General features: G+C 39.0%; 1 long non-coding RNA gene and 1 pseudogene across 1 annotated transcript in view; one reads left to right on the plus strand and one right to left on the minus strand.

Annotated features, from left to right (window-relative positions):
- Positions 1–10,519, plus strand: part of LOC121035544 (uncharacterized) — a 154,727-nt gene that overhangs the window by 43,223 nt on the left and 100,985 nt on the right. The window lies entirely within an intron of this gene.
- On the minus strand, positions 2,043–2,161 carry LOC121035672 (uncharacterized; annotated as a pseudogene).

The raw sequence follows: 10,519 nt of genomic DNA on the forward strand, positions 1-10,519 counted from the left end.
ATACACATATACCCAACTTTCTTTTTAATTACAAGGAACTTTGAATAATATAGCAAATTACCATGTAGCCATTATCCAGCCTCACAAATCATTAACTCATGGCCAACCTAGGTCCATTCATACCCTTATCTGCCTTCCTCTACTTGTTTTTATTTTTATGTTTTTGACTCTCAGATAAACTTTTTTCGGAGATATAATTTACGTATCTAATAAAATGCACTCATTTTATGTGTACATTTTGATGAGTTTTGAGTATAATCAGCACCCCAATCAAGTTATAAAATACTGAAAGAAAATTACTGGAGCCCCATTCCAGCTCCCATAAGCATCCATAGGCATCTACTACTTTGCTTTCTGTCCCTATAGATTAGATTTCTCTTTTCTAGACATATGCCTATAAGCAGCATGGAATTTCCATTTTGTTCAGGTTTTCCTTTAAATTCTTAAACATATTTGTAATATTTGTTGTACTGTAGTTTTTGCTAATTTCAATATATATATTATTTCTAGATCTGTTTCTAATGTCTGATTTCATTCCTGCATAGACATCTCATTTTTTTGCTTCTCTGTATGTCTAGTAATTCTTGATTGAATGTGTGACATTTCATTCCACTTGTTGCGTGTCTGGTTTCATTGCCTATATTTAAACAATGTTGGACTTTATTCTGGCAGGCAGTTAATTTAAGATCATCTTGGTCCTTTGAGGTTTATTTTTGACCTTAGTTAGGGTCATTTTGGAACCTTTAGGGCAATTTTAGCCCCACTATTAAAGCATGTTCTTTCTGTGTCTCTATGGAATTCTTTTTTGTTTTTTATCTTTATTTTTGAGAGAGACAGATAGGGTGTGAGGAGGGGAGGAACAGAGAGAGAGGGACACAGAGAATCTGAAGCAGGCTCCTGTCTCTTAGCTATCAGAACAGAGACCGACTTGGGGCTTGAACCCAAGAACCATGAGATCACTACCTGAGCTGAAGTCAGATGCTCAACCCACTGAGCAGCCCAGGCTTATGGGTTGAGCATAATCCCAATCTATGGGATTTTAAAGTGTTTAATGAAATCTCTTACTTGTCTGGAGGAATTTCAATGTCTTCCAGTCCTACGTGAGCTCTGGTAGCTGCTCAGTTTACAGTTCCCGGGTAATTGATTATTGAGTTTTTCTTTACCAAACCTCTTGTACTCTCTCACACTATGCACACATAGCTTAATATTAATACCAAACTTGAGGAGATCCCTTTCCAGATTTCTGGAGTTCTTTCTCAACATAGATCTCTTCTCTCAAGTACTCCAACTTGCACATTTCAGCCACAACAGCCTCTCTAAACTTGGAGCGCTGTCTTCTTAATCCAGCAAGAACTCTTTGTTTTGCTAAAGAAACTCTCTCTTAGCTTTATATTCTGGAATATGTTTCTAATCAGAAAGCAAAAACAATTAATGAGCTTATCTCATTTTTATCTTTTATCATAGGGCCACAGTCTATATTTGTTTCCTATATTTTTACCAGTTGTTCTAGTTACTAGTTGTGCTAGTTCAAGTGAGAGAGCTAGTCTGATACCACTTAATTTATCATACCTCAAAGAAGAAATTTCAGAAATTTTGGATAGCAAGCTTTTATTAAAAGAAAATTTATTTTTATTTATTTTTTTATTATATAAAATGTATTGTCAAATTAGTTTCCATACAACACCCAGTTCTCATCCCAAAAGATGCCCTCTTCAATGCCCATCACCTACCATCCCCTCCCTCCCCCCATGAACCCTCAGTTTGTTCTCAGTTTTTAAGAGTCTCTTATGCTTTGGCTCTCTCTCCCACTCTAACCTCTTTTCTTTTCTTTTTTTTTCCTTCCCCTCCCCCATAGGTTTCTGTTAAGTTTCTCAGGATCCACATAAGAGTGAAAACACATGGTATCTGTCTTTCTCTGTATGGCTTAAAAGAAAATTAAGTCTGTAGCAAAGGCAATGGTACATATTCTTCTGTTTTTAATTCTTTTTACCTTTACAGAACTAACAGTAATTTAGAATTGTGCCAGGGTTTAAATTTCTTTTATAGTATTTTGAAGCAAATTTCAGGCATATTTTATTTGTAAATATTTTACAAATGTAAATTGTGCCTTTAGAGGATAAAGTTACTACACTTGATCTTAGCCAAAAGGCCGAGAAGCGATAAAAGGGTAAAGTTTATTAAACTAGTAACTACTATTTCAGTATCATAGTGAACAAAATGAAACAATTCCTCATCAAATATCCAACGTTAAAATTTGCAGGTGCTTAAAATTTTTTAATTAAAAGTTTTTAATAAATTAAAATCAGGATCAAACAAGATTCACAAGTTATAATTGTTGTATTTTAAAAGTCTTTTAAAACACTTATGCTAATTCCCTATTTCTTTTGTGTTCCTCTTGAAATACATTGTTTTTGGAGAATCTGGGTGTTTGGTAGTGTTTTCAACAGTTTGTATTTTGCTGATTATATCCCTATGGTGTCACTTAGCATGTTTCTTTATTAAGCTCCCTATTAGTAGTTGGGGAGCAAAGTGATAATTTATAATATTTAGTGTTCTCATTCATGAGGATGTTGTCTGTCCTTCTTTATTTTTTAAATTCTGTGTTTTTATCATCTTCGGTGAAGTTTTATGGGTTTTGCTTTTTTTTTCTTCCCGTTAGTGAATTAGACATTTCTTGCTTTATTGTTTGGTTCCTTATAGTTTTTTCTCTTGCTGTTATATTTAGCCTACATTTTAACTTCCTTTAGTTAGTCAGCTTGCTGTCGCTGGCCTTGTGATTATTGGGCAAACCTCAGTGACTAGACTCATGTTTATGATACAGAGCAATGACCATATGATACATTTGAGTACCCTATTTATAGCATGAAAATGCTTGTTGAAGCATCCCCAAACAGACATGAAGGCCAAATGAGTGCAGTTCACATGTTGAAAGTGACTCTGTGTATTTATCTCCATGCGAACTTTGCTTGGGACATGTTGTTCTTTTAAGGCTCGTTAGACTCCCTTGAGCTGCTTAGGTATAGAATGAGTAGGCTCAATTGTGAATCCAAATGGCTTTTCTTAAGTTTCACCTGTAGTTTCAAGCCAACCCAGTGCACTGGTAGAGCCTGGATTTCACTCAGAAGCCATGAAGTCAGTCTCTGCCTCTTATTCCAGGGTTTGGTGAGCTACAACTACCTGAACCTCTGTTTCCATATCTTCAACACAGAAATAATAACACTTGTTTTGACAAACTCATGGGGTTGCTGTAAAGAATAAATGGGTTGGTGTTTTTGAAACTGCTCTATAATAGCACTGTCCCATAGAAACATGTGAGTCTCCAAAGTGTTTTAAATTTTTCTAAGCCATATTGTACAAGAGCCCAGGGAACTTAATTTTAATGATATGTTTTATTCAATCTGACATAACAAAAAATATTATCACTTCAACATGCGATCAATGTGAAAAGATTATTAAGGTGGTATTTTACATTCCTTTTTTAATACTAAGTTTGTAAATCCAGTGTAATTTACACTTATAACACATTTCAATTTGGATGCTAAATTTTAATCAGAAATACTTGATGTATATTTAGATTACATAATATTTATAATTGATGTAGATTTATATCCCCAGATTTCCCCAAACTTAAAAAGCTTTTCGGTACTGAATGAAGCATGGATTTTTAAATTAAAATCAAATACAATTAGACAAAAGTAGAAACTCATTTCCTCAAACATGCCAGCCACATTTCACGTGCTTCAATAGCCTTATGGGTTAGGGGTACCATGTTGGATAGTATCACTGTCTAAGCTGTTGAACTCCATATATCCGACAGCTTTTCTAGAAGTTCTCAAGTCTCGGGTGGATGTTACATTGTTTGTTTCACTTGGGGCCTCCACATTAGAGAACCGAATTTCTTTTGCTTTGACCTACAAAAGAATTTCTCAAGGAAAACCTCCCAGCTTTCTTGACCACTGGACGACCGATTGCTTCCATTTCAGTTATCAGAATTTATTTTGTCTGCGAGTCACTACACATTCTGGGAAATAAATACATCTCTAAGAGTAGGGGAAAGATGACCAAAATAGACTGTTTTGAAAGAGCTGAAAAATCGATTCCTGGTAGTAATGCAATCTGGAATACATGAAACCATTAGCAGAGGGAGCCCACAGTGAGGTCAGGATCTATTCTGAGCCATAGAGAATCAAGCTCCCATGTGACTTCAATGCATTACCAAGAACAGACTATAATTCCGGGTAAGGCCAAGCCCCTCATCTCAGGGTGAGGAGCATCACAAGGGGTCACCTCACCTGTCTGGGATCTGCTGGCTGAGGGGAGTCAGGGCACTGGGGCAATGATAAAGGACACTGTACCGCAAGCATTTATTTCATGAATTCATCACGGAATGTGGTATGGAGCTATTTCTCGCACCCCCCCCCCCACTTTTTTTAATCTGAGTAACAATGGGAAATCCTCACAGTTTTTGTTTTGTTTTGCTTCTGCGAAGAATCTTTGACCGGAAAGAAGCTATTGCAATTCTGTCAGATGGGACTGAATTAACAAACACTTGTCTAACTCCAAGACCCAGACGTTGTTCTAAGCACTTTCCCTATATTAACTCATTTGTTTCTCGCAACGAGCTTATGAGGTAAATGCTCTAGTTTCCATGTTACAGATGAGCAAACTGAGGCAGAGAGCGGTTTAAATAACTTGCACAATGCCATTTTGGTAGTACGTACTAGAGATGGGATAAGAACTCAGACTGTATAGGTTTTTGAGTAATCAGCAAATGCTCTGGCCTGTGCTACTACTGGAAATGGATCAAGAGCTAGACCTCCAGACCCAGTCGAGAGTGCCGAACCCTGCACCCAGTCACCAGAAATTCAGATGCCACCTTCTCTAATTAATTAGTGAGATTAGAGAGGACCTCAGAAACCCATCTGCCTCTGTGGCTGTGTCCTGATGATCTAGATTGCCTTCTGTCTCCATGACCACTGTCAAAATTCTACTCGCCCTTCAAGGCTCAGCTCAAACCAACCTTTCCCCCTGGGTTTCCTAAATCTCTTGACTCAAAATTACTCCCTTTCTTATCTCTCCCAATCTTGTACTGCTTAATCTCAAATATTGTAGGTTTTTGAAAGCTGCCTTAAATTACAGTGCTGTTTCTCTCTTTTTCTAGGCTAGGAGCCCCTAGAGGAAGGAAAGTGCGTGTAATTCATTTGCGTGTCCCCTGCAACACCTCACATGGAGCCTTTTGCCTTCCAGCACTCCTTAAATATTCATTACTAATTCATTACTACTTATATATTTCTAATTTGAATCGGAAGGTGCAGTAGGTTTGAGGAAACTTGAATCCTAAACTTGGTTCCGTCACCAAGTAGCTACATACATTTGGGTAATTTATTTCACCTCTCTGAGCCTCAGTTGTCTGTAATTGGATGAGATAATCTCTAAGGCCTCATGACATTTATGGAATAGGCTATTATTTGCTCTGAATTTATGTACACAAAAGGTTTTTAAACAAGTCCCTAAAGGATGTTTCATATATTCTGAGATCACTACTGGACTGCTGGCTTGAGGTACTTCTAAGCAGGAGTACATGAGAGGGGTCAGCAGAAACAGCCCCTTGAGATAGGCCAAGGCTGGCTGCCTCTGCTTTAGAATTCCAGCCTGGTTAAAAGCCTAGATCTTTCAGGACAGGGCCTTACAGAAAGTGGTGGCTAGGGTAGGAGACAACTTCAGGAAACAGAAAAGATGGCTCTGTCTTCAGGGTCCTTACCATGTGGTGGGGATCACTGGCTAGCTAGGCTTCCCTCAAGAACACTCTGGAAATAGCATACAGCTAAGAGAAGAGCACCTGCAGGGGATCGGTCAGTCAAAATATAAAAGGTAAAAAGGGCCGGCGAGAATGTGGAGAAATTGGAATTCTTCTACACTGTTGGTGGGGATTAAGATCGTGCAGCTGCTGTGGAGAACGGTATGGAGGTTCCTCTCCCCACAATAAAAATAGAACCACCATATGATCCAGCAATCCCACTTCTGGGTATATATCTAAAGGAAAGAAATCAGTATCTTGAAGAGACATCTGCACTCCCACGACCACTGCATCATTATCACAATAGCCGAGATACAGAAACACCCTAAATATTCATCGGCAGATGAATGGTCATGGAACATACAGTATATTCACACAATTGAATATTATTCGGCCTTTTAGAAAACATTTGCAACAATATGGATGAGCCTGGAGGACATTATGCTAACTGAAATAAGCCAGTAACAGCAGGACAAATACAGTGTGATGTCTTCTATAGGAGGTACCTAAAACAGTCACAACCACAGAGGCAGAGAATAGAACGGTGGTTACCAGGGGCCAGAGGATGAGGGCAATGCGGAATTATTATTCAATTGGTATAAAGTTTCAGTTTTACAAGATGAATAAGCTCCAGAGACGTGCTTTACAACACTGTGTTTACCATAAACACTACTGTATTGTTTACTTAACAATGTGTTGAGAGGGGAGATATCATAGTAAGTGTTCTTACCACACACACACACACACACACACACACAAAACCCAAAAGGATATAAGGAGGCTTTTGGAGATGGTGGCTGTGGTATTAGTTTTAAGGGTTTATGCATAAGACCAAACTCATTGGGGCACCTGGGTGGCTGAATCGGTTAAGCCTCCCACTCTTGGTTTCAGTTCAGGTCATGATCTCACAATTTTGTGAGTTCGAGCCTCACGTTAGGCTCTGCACTGCCAGCAGGGAGCCTGCTTGGGACTCTCTTTCTCTCTCCCTCTCTCTCTGCCCCTCCCCCACTCGTGCTGTCTCTGTCTCTCTCAAAATAAATAAATCAACTTAAAAAAATAGAGACCAAGCTCATCAAATTGTATAGATTGTCTATGTGTAAGTTTTGCATATCAATTGTATTTCAATAAAACAGTAAGTAAAATTAAAGAGTAAGCCACTCATAATCTTTGCAACCTAAAAATAAAAATATTTTCAAACCATAAAAGAAAAATATGGGTCTGACTGGATCCCTCACTTACAGTTACGTTCAACTTCAAGAATGCATAAAGACAGTTAGGAGGCAGGAAACAGTGGGGATTGATGAAATATTTGCCTGGGTCAAATCATCTCAAAGTTCCTAAATGTTAAACATAAATTGTAGATTATGAAATATTGGGTTTAAAATGTTTATGTATTTCTTTTTCTTCTTCTTCTTCTTCTTCTTCTTCTTCTTCTTCTTCTTTTTTGAGAGAGAGAGAGAGAGAGAGAGAGAGAGAGAGAGCGCGTGAGTGTGTGCATGCACAAGCAGGAGAGGAACAGAGAGCGAGAGAATCTTAAGCAGGCTCCGTACTCAGCAAAGAGCCCTATGTGGGGCTTGATCTTAAGACCAGGAGATCATGACCTGAGCCAAAATGAGAATCGGTTGCTTAACTGACTGAGCCACCTAGGTGCCCCAATGTGTATGTATTTCTAAATTACTTCTTTTAATTTTTTTTTAATGTTTATTTTTGAGCCAGAGAGAGGCAGAGCATGAGTGGGGGGGGGGCGGCAGAGAGAGAGGGAGACACAGAATCCAAAGCAGGCTCCAGGCTCTGAGCTATCAATACAGAGCCCGACACAGGGCTTGAACTCATGGACAGTGAGATCATGACCTGAGCCAAAGTCGGATGCTTAACTGACTGAGCCACCCAGGTGCCCCTCTAAATTACTTGTTAGCAATTCATCCTGATTATCAGATCCATAGAACAGAGATGAGTCTTGCCTTTCTCTCTTCGCTGGATAAAGCCACAATGGAGAAGCTTTGTTTCTTGTTTTGTGTTGGTTTCCATTCCCCCACTAGGATATGGTGGGACAAACCCCAGACTCTGAACCACGGGGTATAAATTCCAGTCAGTACTCATCTTGGGTAAATCACTTTACCTTTCTGGATCTTTGTAACAGCATCTATAAATAAAGGGATTTATGGTAAATGGTCTCTAAAAGCCCCTTTGGGTGGACAGAATTTCTATGATACATATCTTCCTCCACAAGACAATACACATCTGGAAGGCAGGGGCTGTGCTTTACACATCGTTGTAACCCCAGATGCCAGAGAGGTTCCTGGCACATATTGGGAACTCAACAGATGTTGATTGAATTGAATATAATATGTGAGGAAGCAGGAGATTAGAGTCAGACTGGCAAAAATGTGAAGTAAGTCTTTTGTTCTCTTAGTGGACTAAAGCTACTAAGAGACCATTTTGTTAGCAGGTGAAGACCCCAACTGAAGAAGAATAGAAGGATATTTCACCACTTGGGGCCGTAGAAGCCCCTGGGGTGTACAAATATCTTGGGAAAGGCTATGGACTATAAAGTAATTTTATTGATAAATTACAAATGATAAATCTCACCAAAATAGATGTATAAGTTTAAGCCTTGGCAAACAATAGTACATTAAAAATTAGTGGGAGGGGCTTCTGGGTGGCTCAGTTGGTTAAGTGTCTGACTTCACCTCAGGTCATGATCTTACGGTTAGTGGGTTTGAGCCCTGTATTAGGCTCTGTGCTGACAACTTAGAGGCTGGAGTCTGCTTCAGATTCTGTTTCTCCCCCTCTCTCTCTGCTCCTTTGCCGCTCACACTCTGTTTCTCTTTGTCTCTCAAGAAAATAAACATTAAAAAAATTTTTTTTAATTAGTGGAAAAGCTCCCTATTTTTTTTATTAGATTTTCAAAATGTAAATAATTATTTTTGAGTGGGTAATGCAGGCACAGAAGATAAAATTTAAAAGATTTATAAAGAAGCAGAAAGAGAAATCAAAGAATTAATCCATTTACAATTGCTCTAAAACCCATAAAATACCTAGGAATAAATCTAACCAAAGAGGTAAAAAAGATATACACTGAAAACTATAGAAATCTTATGAAAGAGACTGAAGAAGGCACAAAAAATGGAAAAACGTTCCATGCTCCTGGATAGGAAGAACAAATACTGTTAAAAAGTCCATACCACCCAAAGCGATCCACATATTCAGTGCAATCCCTATCAAAATACCACCAGCATTCTTCACAGAGCTGGAACAAACAATCCTAAAATTTGTATGGAGCCAGAAAAGACCCAAATAGCCAAAGCAATCTTGGAAAAGAAAACCAAAGCAGGAGGCATCACAATCCCAGACTTCAAGATGTATTACAAAGCCGTAATCATCAAGACAGTATGGTACTGGCACAAGAACAGATACTCAGATCTATGGAACAGAATAGAGAACGCAGAAATGGACCCACAAACGTATGGCCAACTAATCTTTGACAAAGCAGGAAAGAATACCCAATGGAATAAAGACAGTCTCTTCAGCAAGTGGTGCTGGGAAAACTGGACAGCGACATGCAGAAGAATGAACATGGACCACTTTCTTACACCAGACACAAAAAGAAACTCCAAGTGGATGAAAGACCTAAACATAAGACAGGAAGCCATCAAAATCCTAGGGGAGAAAACAGGCAGCAACCTCTTTGACCTTGGCCACAACAACTTCTTATTTGACATGTCTCTGGAGGCCAGGGAAACAAAAGCAAAAATGAACTACTGGGACCTCATCAAAATAAAATCTTCTGCACAGCGAGGGAAACAATCAGCAAAACTAAAAGGCAACTGACGGAATGGGAGAAGACATTTGCAAATGACGTATCAGATAAAGCGTTAGTATCCAAAATCTATAAAGAACTTATCAAAACCAACACCCAGAAAACAAACAATCCAGTGAAGAAATGGACAGAAGACATGAATAGATGAACACACACTTCTCCAAAGAAGACATCCAGATGGCTAGCAGATAAACACAGATGAACATAAGGGAAGGGAAGCAAAAATAATATAAAACCAGAGAGGGAGACAAACTATAAGAGACTCTTAAATACAGAGAACAAACTGAGGGTTGCTAGAGGGCTGTTGGGTATGAGGATGGGCTAAGTGGGCAAGGGGCATTAAGAAGGACTCTTGCTGGGATGAGCACTGGCTGTTACATGTAAGTGACGAATCACTAAATTCTATTCCTGCAATCATTATTACACTATATGTTAACTAACTTGGATGTAAATTACAAAAAAAAAAAGATTCATAAAGCGTTTAGGGTGTCTGGGTGGCTCAGTTGGTTAAGCGCCCAGCTTTGGCTCACGTCATGATCTCACAGTTCATGGGTTCGAGCCCCGTATCAGGCTCTCTGCTGTCAGCACAGAGGCTGCTTCCGATCCTCTGTCCCCCTCTTTCTGTCCCTCCCCTGCTCGTGCTCTCTCTCTCTCTCAAAAATAAATAAAAACATTAAAAAAAACTGTTTAAAAGATTCATAAATCTTTTTTTTTTTATGAAATTTATTGTCAAATTGGTTTCCATACAACACCCAGTGCTCATCCCAAAAGGTGCCCTCCTCAATACCCATCACCCACCCTCTCCTCCCTCCCACCCCCCATCAACCCTCAGTTTGCTCTCAGTTCTCAACAGTCTCTTATGCTTTGGCTCTCTCCCACTCTAACCTCTTTTTTTTTTTTTT

The sequence above is a fragment of the Herpailurus yagouaroundi genome, unplaced genomic scaffold (assembly GCF_014898765.1).
Source record: "Herpailurus yagouaroundi ecotype Mexico unplaced genomic scaffold, PumYag 161, whole genome shotgun sequence".
In the NCBI taxonomy this organism is placed as follows: domain Eukaryota; kingdom Metazoa; phylum Chordata; class Mammalia; order Carnivora; family Felidae; genus Herpailurus; species Herpailurus yagouaroundi.